The 12,252-nt window shown below is 43.4% G+C and overlaps 1 long non-coding RNA gene across 1 annotated transcript; it reads right to left on the bottom strand.

The window, feature by feature from the left end:
• Positions 1-4,656: 4,656 nt before the first annotated feature.
• Positions 4,657-6,104, bottom strand: LOC141578460 (uncharacterized). Its single transcript, XR_012508845.1, has 2 exons — positions 5,433-6,104; positions 4,657-4,859 (listed from the first exon to the last, which is right to left on the bottom strand). It is a non-coding gene; the product is annotated as an uncharacterized LOC141578460 (long non-coding RNA).
• Between the last annotated feature and the right edge of the window lie 6,148 nt (positions 6,105-12,252).

Raw genomic sequence — 12,252 nt, 5'->3', positions numbered from 1 at the left:
GTTTCAAGATGGAAGGAACCAAACCCAGGCCAAGAAGTGGGAGGAGCTTGGGGTCCAGCCTGGAAGCAGAGAAGGCTGGTGCCTGAGGGGTAAGGAATGGGGGCCCAGAACACTAGGGTAGTCTGATCTGGAGAGGCTTTTCTCCTTCAGACTGGAAGGAAGAGGGCGCACCCTCTCCCCGGCCCTTGTATGAAAACCTTGGCTTAACCCAGCTGTGCTTTAACAAATACTCATGTGATGCTGTGTTGACCTGCCTTCCTCCCCCAGAGTGGAACCCCCTTTAGGGTACACAGGCCACGCCCATCTCCCTCACCAACCAATGTCTGTAGGAGCAACGTCAAGGGGAGGACCACGCCGGGAAGCAAGCGGGTGACGTCGCACTTTGTGTTCTTGACCAGAGACATGAAACATGCTTGGGATGGAAGAATCCTGGAAAAGGTTGTCAATTTCCCATGGATGTGGGGGAGGAGCTGAAACGTTACTGATTATGGATAATGCAGTCTCTGGTCATCAGGGCATCCGGACTTCAAATGCTTCGTTTGGGGAGGTTCTTAGGGAAAGCAAAGAAGAGAAAAACAAAACGAAAGTGGGAAGGATAGAAGAGGAAGACAAGTTAAAAGAAGAGAAGAGAGATTATGAGTTAACTCTGACCCTGGGAAGTGAATCAGCCCACTCAGGAATTTCAGTCTGCATAACCTTTTGAGAAATAGTGTGTTAAGTGAATGCTGCACAATGTTAGGAGGGAGGACAGAATAGGCAAATTGTGAGAATGTAAAATCTCCACGCAGACTGCCAGTGTCCTAGCTTCTTTGTGATAAAGAGATGTTATATTCATGAGGAAGGTGAGTGCGGGAAAAGATGGATTGGAGGAGGATTTCCGGCTTTTATGAACAAATCGTATTTCTTATTCACTAAGGCTTGAAATGACCCTCAATCTTTAATAACTCCTTTCATGTCCTATATCCCAAGATACCTTTCAAAACTGTAAGACTGCAACTCCGTTACACATAAGTAGGTTAAACTTTTTTTTTTATGAGTGTGAATCTAAACGATGAAAATTGACATTTCATCTTGCAAAAGAAAATGAATTGCAGATCTCCTAAATAAATACTTACAAACAAAACTCAGACGTCTTGGAATCTGACGTTTGCCTCTGAACAGCACTAAGCTTTGTCAGAGGGAGACTTTGAAGTGCTGCATAAAGCTTTTAAAGGAAAGAGTGTCTTTGGAAGCTAAGGAGCTTGTAGCACGAAATATTTTAGTGGTGATTTATGAACAATGTTAAGAAATATGCTTTGCCTTTAATAATAATAAATAAAGTCCTGATACTGAGTAAAACGATGAGGATTTACGTGCTAAAATGTTTTTCATGGCAGCCTCTGAGTAATCGATTCATAAATATTTCCCTTTTTTAATTTAAAAGTCAAAATGAACCAGAAATAAAGTGCCAAATTAAAGATATTCGTTCAAATAGAGAAGATGAACTTTGGGTTTTACCTGACCTGGTGGTCTGAGCACTGCATGGCCTCTCTCATTCCAGGTAAGCAGAGATGACCTTCTTCTAAAAGTTCCTTCCTCTCCCCCCAACCGCCCACCCCCGCCACATGTGCACTTGACATAAACAGAAAACATCAACATTTGAAATTTTTACTGAGCTCAGTTTGCTTTAAACCTGCTTCTCTGACCATATTCCATTTATATTATCATTATTATTGCTTTTATAATATCCAATGTGCCCATGGCATTTTATGCACGTGAGAACTTAAAACTGATACGTAAATGTGTGTGTGTTAGGCACAAAGAGTTAAGAAATCGCTGTCACAACTTGCTTGAAGAAGGGATAAAAAATGAGGCCAAAAACCACAGGATGATCGTGGTCCTTGGGGCAGAATCCTGACTCCTCATCGCCTAGACACTTTTGTGCTTCGTGATTTAATTCAGCTCAAAGACTTGAGTTCTTTTCTTTTTGCTTCTGTGGTGGTGATGGGTGATGTTGCTGGGGACCCCTGGGGGCGGGGACAGCAAGTGACACAGAAAAAAGTTGGCCACACAAATACAGACCCAGGGCAGGGCCCTGGCCATGGGGTGGGGCGGGGGGTGGGGACGTGCTAGAGCCTCACAAAGCCTCTCTTGTTCCCATGGAAACCAGTGCTGAGCTGCATGAGGGGCTTGACTCCGCATAGCCCCTTCCTCTTTCTTTTTAAATCTCTGTTGGAGGTGCATGGTCTTCTGGTTATTTTTGTTTTAATAAACATCAAATAAAGGTGGAGAAGAAAACCGCTTCTCACCTCCAGGCAGCTCGCTTTACAGGCTGATGACATATATTCCGGACGAGTTGGAAATCTGGCTGGGTCTCCCTGGATCTGAGATCTGCTACCTTTTCTTCAAGCCCTGTACTGACAGGCCACCAAGAGCCGTGCCAGGCTGGGATTGTCAGACTCATTTGAATACCAATGCTGCTGCGGGCGGTCGTCCAGACCCAGGGGGAGGCAGGCAGGTTCACAAGATTCAACAGTGGTTTCTGGGGAGCGGGAGGGAGTTCTCCCACAGTTATGAGCTTCCTGCTTCTCTTACTCCCAGGACCCTTCTCTGCTGGGTTATTGGCAAGTCTGCCTTCTACTCTTCAAGGATTAATGCCTCAGTGCCATGGGGAAAATTGGCAATTAAAAAAAAAAAAAAGACCTCAAAGTCTGGGATTTCTATCGCTTTATCATTTTCCAGTTAGGTTTCATTAGGTTGAGGCTAAAGACAGAGGTTTAGAGCCTCTGTTGTCATGTCGTTAAAGAGTTTAAAACCAGTAACAGGAAAAAAGAGAAAAAAGACCAGCAACCTTTTGTGCTAATGGAGTTTCGCTAACATCAGTAAACAGTGGAGTGTTCTAAAGGAAAGGTGAATTACTGTTACAGTTGCCAACAAAACAATGTGCTTATAAAAACTAAAGATTTTTAAGTTCTTGCCAGAATTGCAGAATTGAAGTTATTTGGTACTTTTCCCATATTTGAAATATTTAAAAATCAGAGATGCTATGCCTTTGTGAAAATTCCTTTTATACTCTCTCCCCAGAGCAACGTTATAAATATATGAGGTTGTAGGTTTACTTCTCTGCACTGCGAAATGGTTTGTTTAGGCAAGTTCTCTGCCTCTGAGATTCTAATCAAACGCCCAGCAGATTGAAGTGCCGATTTGACTGGTGTTGCAGCTACTGGGGAGTCTCCCTTCCTTCCTCCCCATCAGGTAGGGGCAGTTTGGGAAAGAGTGGGGCCTGGCACGATTCCCCTCTGGGGGGCCCTCACACACACTCACTCTGTTGCCCCCAAACCCACCTGCTGCTGGCATTTGTGATTTGGGTGGTACAGTGCCAGTGGCATCAGACAGGCAGCGGTCCTTTTCCCGTGTGAGGACAGATAGGAATTGTCATCTTTAGTGAGTACTTTTTAGGTGTCGGTGGGTGTAAGGTGTCCTGCCAGCAGCCATCACAGACAGACCAGGAGCAGCAGATGAAGCAGATTTATTCTTGTGGCACAAGATCTCGCCTGCTAGTCATCATTAATGTGTCAATTTTATTTCTGGGTGAGTGTGAAAAATATAGCCCCAATGTTCTTACTAATATGCTGACAGGTTGGAGAAAGCCCTGCATTTTTGTTACAGAGCAAGAGCTCTTCCCTTTTGATAATATTTCTGAGGTTTATATACTGAAAGAGTTTTTTGGTCATTATATATTAAACCCAGTGCATTATTATCTTAAAAAACTCAGGGAAGATTTCTTGTTCAGAGCTAAGTAGTAATTATCATCATCATCATCATCATCATCATCATCATCATCATCGTAATAGAAGTATTTATCATTTGAAAAGATACATGCACCCCAATGTTCACAGCAGCAGTATTTACAACAGCTAAGACATGGAAGCAAACTAAATGTCCATCAACAGATGATTGGATAAAGAAGTTGTGGTATATTTATACAATGGAATACTACTCAGCCTTTAAAAAGAATAAAATAATGCCATTTGCAGCAACATGGATGGAACTGGACATTGTCTTCTAAGTGAAGTAAGCCAGAAAGAGAAAGAAAAATATGGAAAATGCAGGGTGAGAGGATGGTTGTGTCTCAGGTCTTGGTCGAGTCCCTGGGATGCACCCCATCAAGTATGGGTCCTTGGCTTCACTCAGGAACAAAATTCAAGAGCAAGCCACAATTGAGTAAAAGTAGATTTATTCAGAGAGATGTACTTTCCATAGACAGAGTGCAGGCCACCTCAGAAGGCAAGAGGGAGGCCAGGAGGTGTGGGGGTTGCTAGGTTTTATGGGCTTGGCAACCTTATATGCTAACAAGTGGGAGAATTACTCCAACAAGTTTAGGGAGTGGGCAGGGATTCCTAGGAATTCGGCCAGCACGCACTCTATGACCTTTTGTGGTCAGCCTGGGAAATGTCATGGCGCCTGTGGCAGTGTCATTCACCATGCTCATATGTCACAAGGAGCATATAATAAAGCTTAAATCTTTTTTGATTTGGGCCTTAAGACCTACTGGGAGTTGAATCTTTCTCCATCTTGGTGTTAAATGCTGTGTCATTCCTTGAATGTCTGTGTCCTGCGCCCTTCCTTTCTGTCTCAATACCACTTATATGTGGAATCTTAAAAAAAAAAGAGAGAGACACACAAATGAATTTATTTACAAAACAGAGACAGACTCACAGACATAGAAAAGAAACTTATGGTAACTGAGGGGAAAGGGGGTGGAGAAGTATAAACTGGGACTTTGGAATTTGCAGATACTAACTACTATACATAAAATAGGTAAACAGCAAGGTCCTCCTGTAGAGCACAGGACGCTATGTCCAATATCTTGTAACAGCCTATAATGAAAAAGAATAGGAAAAGGAACATATGTTTAAGTATAACTGAATCACCACACTGTGCACTAGAAACTAATGCAACACTGTAAACCGACTATACTCCAATAAATATTTATTTTTCAAGGCTAACTGACTTAGTCTTTTTTTTTTTAATTAAAAAAAAATTTAGTTATTTATTTGTTTTTGTGGAGATAGAGGGGATTGAAGCCAGCACCATGTGCATGCTAAGCATGTGCTCTACCACTGAGCTCTACGCCCCCCAAACAATTTTAAAAAAGTATTTATCATAAAAACTAATTAAATTGTATGCTAGTCACAAAAGGTGACTTTAGCAAGTTTGGGAAACATACCTGAGAGGGAAGAAAACACTAGTTACTTGATGAGAGCCCAGCGTGGCCGTCACCGACGGAACATGTGAGCTCCTCCTCCCAGACGGGCCCGAGGGCTTCGTTCCCCCTTTGCCCAGCCCATGAAATGAAAGGTTTAACAGAGAGGAAACCCTTCAGCCTCAACACTGAAATCTCTAGCCTAATTAAAAGACAGGCTGGGGGTTCTGGATCAACCTTCACTTACATGTGAGCAGCAGGTCATTACAGAGTCATCCGTGGGCAGAGGCTCTCCGGGACCTGGCAGGGGCCGGAGGCATGTGAATTACTGCCGAAAACAGCAAAACGAGTCAAACCAGTCTCTTCCAACCCCAGTGATCCCACGGACCAGAATACAGAGGAATAGTGAAGGAGGAACGGCTGCGATTGTCTGCCTCCGACTGTGGCTGGGATTGCTTCCAGTCCTAGGCGCCTCTGTGCTGCAAGGTCACCTTTCCCAGGTCTCCCCTCCTGAACTTCCCGAGGGCGGAGCCAGCACGTACTGTTCTGCCTGTTTATTTTCTCCCACCCAAGTGCCTGCCGTGCCCGACGCTCAGGGCTCCAGAGTGTTTGCTGAAGGAAGGAAAGATGCCACCTACAGTTTTTTGTTTTTGGTTTTTTTTCCTTTCGCATTTTGGGGAAAGGTTTTATTTTTAATTTTTTTAAAATTTTTGGGGGGGAGGTAATTAGGCTTATTTATTCACATTTTTATATTTATATGTATGTATATATATATTTTATTGAAGTACAGTCAGTTTACTATGTTGTGTCAGTTTCTGGCAGTACTGGGGATTGAACCCAGGACCTCCTCCATGCTAAGCATGTGCTCTACGACTGAGCTCTACCCTCTCCCCCTTTTTTGCATTTTTTAATTGAAGTTTAGTCGATTTACGTGTTGTGTTACTTCTGGTGGCATAGTGATTCAGTGACACGTGTATGTCTGTTTCTTTTCCTGTCCTTTTTCATCACAGGCTATTACAAGGTATTGACTAGCAAGACTAAGCCTTCCTTTACTTTCCCTTTTTCCATTTTGACTTTCAAGCTTATCAGGGCAGCATTAGACTCTGTGCTTTGAGGCCAGCCCGGCTAGTTTGAGTGGGTCCGGCCACCCCGGAAGTGCCGGCGGGGCTGCGGCGACTTCGCCGGCAGGGGGAGCCCCGCTGGCCGGGCTGCTTAGTCTCAGCTTTTGAGGGCTGTGGGCTGGTGCAGACCCCAGGATCACGCTTAGCCTCATTCTGCAGCCTTGTTTCCAGCTGCCACTCAGCCCAGGCAGCTTTCCCCGGGGGCTTTGTTAATGAATATAATTTTACAGCCATGAAAAGACATGAGGAGAACTGAAAGTTCTAGAGGGAAGATGACACTTTTGTTGCTTCCAAGTCGAGTATTTTAAGTCTCAACTGTTTTCTCGGGCAGACACACATTCACATGGGTCCCGATTCAGCCAGTGCCTCATTCTTTCACTGGGAGGTTTGGAGTTACCCACCTACTAAGACATTTGTTTGAGTTCAAGAGCCATAAATCCTGATTTAGGATTCTTTTCAGCAGTAATGTCACACACACTTCCTTTGTGCGTTATCCAACTCAGAAGTACATGTGGTGCTTTTAAACTGTGTCAAGCTACCTAATGAGAAACTAGGAAATAATACTATTCTGACCTTGAAAAGGGGGCTTGCCTAAGTGGAAGTGCTGGAAATGTGAATGTGTAGCCTCAGATCCGTTTCGTCTCTTACTTTGTTCTTGTTTCCTCCCTTCAAGTGTAAACATCCCTCCATCTGATCCAAGGACCATCTTTCCCTAAACACTAAGATCATGCAATTGCAGGGTAATTCCAGGGTCCTTTTTTCCCTTGGGAATTCTGCTGCCTCAGTCAACTGGACTTCAGTTAGTATGGATAATGATTGGCTTGTTGTGTGCATAAATATATAGTCATTTGTGTGCTGCTAGCTACTTAGAATCTGTCCGTGGAAATTATCGTTGGCAAACAGGTATGTAAGATGAACAGACCTAACCCACTCAAAATCTGCATGATTCCAGTTGCTGCTTCTACGGCAGTGGGCGGACCCTGGGCATCTTACCTCTTCTCCACCAGGGAGTGACGTGGCGGATGGTTTCACCACCTACCTCTAAATTTCTGACATGGCCGTGACCTATCCCCTCCTCCTGGGGCTTCCTGCCCTGTTTGGCTGGTGCGTGGTGTGTGTACCTCATTGAGTGAGCCGGCAGCACCAGTGGGTGCAGTGTAAGTCACTGATTATTTCCCGATTCGTGTACTGATTAGGTGGAATATGAAACACTGACTACTTTCCTGCAATAGTAAACAGGTGGCTTGCAAAGTGCTCACAATTCACTGAGGCTCAGTCAGAAGACAATTGATGTGAGTGGAATCACTTCAGGAATGGATACATATGTTCAAAGTGCTATGAGAACCCAGAAAGGTCAGCGACTGACTTGGTTGTTGGGAAAACGTTGAAAAATGACGAAGTGGACTTTACTACAAAAGTAAAGTCAATGTGCTGGTAAGTTTCAGCAGAGGAAGAAGACGGGGCCTTGGGAAGACACGGGCACCCTGGGGACTGTCGCCTACGGGTCCTTCTTCCATGAAAAGCACATCTGAGCAAGTCTGCTTCACCACTTGGTATAGAGATGACTATGTTTATACTGTTTACTAACACATTTTGTTTGACCTAAAAATTTACTGTCTCTTCCGATTCTAAAAGAAATGAAAACACTTCGTGGGTCCCTAAAGGTAGGTGCCCTCGGCAAGGTGTCTGCGTTGCCCGGGAGAAGACAAAGGCAGAAGGAGGAGAGGCGAGGACAGGACCGCGGGGAGAGGACAGGGAAGGGGCGCCCGAGAACGGAACGGAGCTGGGGGAGGAGCAGGAGTCACCAAAGAAAGGGCGCAATAAGCTCACTGAAAATGGAATAAAAATACGAAAGTGGGAGAAAACAAAAAGAAAACAGAAGAGTGAGTAAAGATAGAGAACGGTCATAGAGAACAGCCAGCTGTGGAACAATTCCAGAAGCTTCTTCCGTGAGCACCGCTCCTGGACTTGGACGGGGACGTTGCCTTTCCTGCGATGGTTGGTACTGATGCTTCAGAGGCTCCACGCAGGAGAGAAACAGGTGGTGGGGGTGGGGGGCACTGCAGGGCACGTAGGTCTGAATTGGTTGGACCCCTGGGGGAGCTTCCCACGTGAGGACAGGTGTCAAGTAACCAACAGGCTTGTTTTGTGCATAAACAGCAATAATTGAAGTTTCTTTCTATAATGGAGTCCACATTCAAGAATTAGAAAATGATGGAACCCTGCTAAAAACATACACTTAAGATGGGTCATTTGTACCTTTACGTTTATCTGCATCTCACTGGGTTTTCACTCTTTGGGCTTCGTTACATATATTTTGCTGCTGTTTCTAATGCCTATCTATAAAAAGCTTTTCCTAGTTTATAACAGATTCTCAGGTCCTTATTTATTTGAATACTCACAGTAGTCCTGTGAGGAAGACATTGCCATTTTTATTTTGTAAATTAGGAGCCAGGCTCAGAGTTTGTGATTTGCCCAAGGTCCCACAGTCACATCATTTCAGAGGTGGGACTTCACCCTGGGGACTTATGTGTGTATGTGTGTGTTTACTTGGCACGGACTTTCTCTGAAACATTAAACTCAGAAGAGAATTGATTTCACATGGATTAAGCTATCCTTGTACACTTTTTCCCATTTTTATCTCATGTAGTTATTTATGCATTCCAAAATCTGCCTACCATTTTCATTCTTCTCCTTAATGGAAGAAGGACTATCACTGACTTGACCCCGTTGGCATCATGAATACAGAGCCATGAGTGAGCTATTATTCCTCTGGTACCTAGGCATAAAATTTGGCAGACTGAATGTTTATGTTTATAAAGTTTTTCTAACACAGCTTGGGATTTTCATGTGTCTGTTGATGACATGCAAATTGTTTCCCTTAGTATGCAGAACATCCAAACGTAATTTAGGAAACATTTCTTAGAAACATCCAAATGTACTGCAGGTTGTCACATTCAATGCATAACTTGGCAAGTTTTATTTTTTTCCCCAGTAAAATATAATTTTCAAGGCATCTACTGCTCAGGAAAGATCTTTACCCATTGGAACTAAGTAGAGTTTTACAGAGGAGGTTAGACCTCTGTGGGTTTCAGTCTCTATTCATTGGCTTTACTCTGTTTCATGCTTGAAGATAGCGCCATGGCCAGGCGTCATGCGCTTGCTTCAGATCAGCCAGAGATACAGGGAGAACACGAGATAGTCATTGTTGGCTCATTACCCTCCAGGAAGGTGGTAGATTCTGGTCATACCCTGCTGTCAGTGGCTGATAATGGAGGGAGTGCTGTTTCAACCCTATCCTTTTTCCTTAGGTCCACCTTGACTGTGCCACAGAATGGTTCAATGGACTAAGATTAACTTGGGAGTTCAGTAAATCTTGGCTCCTCGCTGTGGCTCTGTTGGCGATTCACTAAGAGAGCCCTGTAAATCAGTCTAGCTTCTGGTGTGCCCATGTTTTCTCCTGTGAAAAATGAGCCCAGCGACAATGTCTAATGCTATGAATTTTGCAAATTCGTTTTTCTAATACGGGTCTTGTTGATGCATGATCCTGCTTACAAAAGGGAAGTTGAGTGCTCAGGACCCTTTGAAAAAACGTATAATGTGTCTGAGTCTATCACCACTTGGAATGGTGACTGCTAACTCTCTGGGTGATTCTAAGCATCGTGTCTGTAGTTTTAAGCCTGCGACATGGAAGATCACTAACTTTCAATAATCAAACTCATAAACTTGTAAAACTCCATTTATTCAACTAACAGTTACTGACTGAACGCTCACTGGGAGAAGGCTGATGGATACAGAAAGAAAGAAGAATTTGCCCCTGCCCTTAAGAGCCTTCAATCTAACTGGAGACAGACACATAACACAAATAATACAGATATAATAGATTCTAAACTTGAATGCAGTGTGGCACTTTCTGAGCTGTGTACGAGGAAAGCACTCTTGAAACCAGGAAGACTGAGTTAAACCTCAAGAGGCACCAAATTGAAGAGGTGACACTTGGGAGTAACCAATGGAAGATGATTTGTGAGTTTTGTAGAGAAGGGGCAGGGGAACTTTCAAAGAGATGGGAAGAGCTGGTGATGAGGTGGGGGAGGGGCCCGGTATCTAGCAGGGAATGGTAGACGCGTGCCAGGGAATTGGTACCCTGTCTACCAGCTGGCCATGGAATGGTAAATTGGGGCCAGTTGGTAAAATACCTTCATCATTATATTTAGAATGTAGACTGAACACTGGAATCATCTCAGGTGTTTCTGTGGGAAGGTAGCATGAGCAGAGTGGTCATTTTAGAAACACATCTGTGGGGCAGAATGGAAGGGGGTTGGAGCAACTCAGTAGTGTTGAGTCTGGGAGGCCAGTTTGGAGGCCACTGTATTAGTGACACATCATCACTGTGACAAAGCCAGAAAACACTGTAGATCAAATCAACCTCATGAAATCAGGTCCTTGTAGACAGCCACATACTCTACCCAACTGGCCAAATGTCCCTCCAGCACGCTGTATATTCCCTTCCACCAGCGCAGAAAACAAAAGCCTTGGTCCTCTACCACTTGCGTAAGTCTTCGTAGTGCTGAGTTGGAAGAATCATATCTGGACATTATTCTGAGGTCATACGTGTTCACAGTAACCCTAGAATTCACCCAGACCCTTCTGCTGGGGCTGGTTTACCTGCCATGACTTCGAACACCTACCCACTCTTATCAGAGTCTGAGCCTGCGTTAAGTGAACCTGTGTTAAATTTTATCCTGAGTTTGCAGTGTTCACTCTGACTGCTCCGCCTGTCCCTCAACTCCCAACCACCCGCCACACCCACCGAGCAGTTGTTACCAGTTGCTATCTTCTAGTTCTGTTTTCAGTTTATTGGAATTTTCAAGATTTTGTGGTTGGTTTGCAGCATCAAGTCATACAAAGCATCATAAGCTATTTAGTTGACAGTGTGTTTTTGTTTTCCTTCGGAACTGTATTTAACAAATTGCATTTACATAAACTGTCAGGCATTCAAAAGTGTTTAACAAAACAGAGGCCACCACAGCAAGTTCGGCTTCTTTCAGTCAGTACCGTCCGTGATATTCCCTTTCTTGAGATTGGTTCTCCTAATGCGTCTTTAAAGATGCGTGATTTGCTTTATGCACTTAAGAAAGAGATACAGAGAAGGCATTTGGGCAAAGCTTCTGGTCTTGGATCTATTTTTTTAAGGTGTAAATCTTGAGAGGAACTGTCTGTCTTTACAGCTGATTCCAGCGCATCCTGCCTCTGTCCACTGGGGGTCCCTCCCAAGTGGAACAACACAGTAATCACTTCTCTCTGGGCATTTCTTTTTTATTTAATTTTTTCTTAATATTTTTACAGGCTGTTGGAAAATTCTTTAGCTACAGACGTATAGCTGGACTCCCTCAGAACAGCTTTCATTTGTACTTTTACTGTTGCTTCAAATTTTAGTTAAAGCAAATAATGAGCAAAACAGTAATGTTTCCCAAATATACTCATCTAATTATCTAATTGTAACATTTCTCTTTTAAGGCATGTCTAGTTTTTTGGTCCCTGATTTCTTTTGATTCCTTTGAAAATGTTCACGATATTTAATTACCTTCACTAATTCCTCAGTGCTTAGATTGTTACAGGCTTTATTTTGTATTTCATAGAGTTCATCTTGCCCTTTTTATGACCTATTCTGCGTTTTCTTGGAGTTATTGAGTATGGCACTTGATTATGCAAAATCTTTTGAGCTCTATCACATTTATGTTTTGTTCTAAATGACATTGTTAAAATTCATAAAATTGGTCTATATCAGTTCTTTACAGTCAAATTGAAAAAAGAATGTATCGCTTCAACACGTTCAGAACATCTGCAACCCTAGAGATTTTTTTTCAAGCACAAAATGTGTTTAAGAGCATAAGACAGCTTCAGAGGCACAAAGATGAAAACAACTGAGTTATTTCCATTCATCTA

Source organism: Camelus bactrianus, chromosome 8, assembly GCF_048773025.1.
Source record: "Camelus bactrianus isolate YW-2024 breed Bactrian camel chromosome 8, ASM4877302v1, whole genome shotgun sequence".
In the NCBI taxonomy this organism is placed as follows: domain Eukaryota; kingdom Metazoa; phylum Chordata; class Mammalia; order Artiodactyla; family Camelidae; genus Camelus; species Camelus bactrianus.
This window is presented reverse-complemented; position numbering and strand designations above follow the sequence as displayed.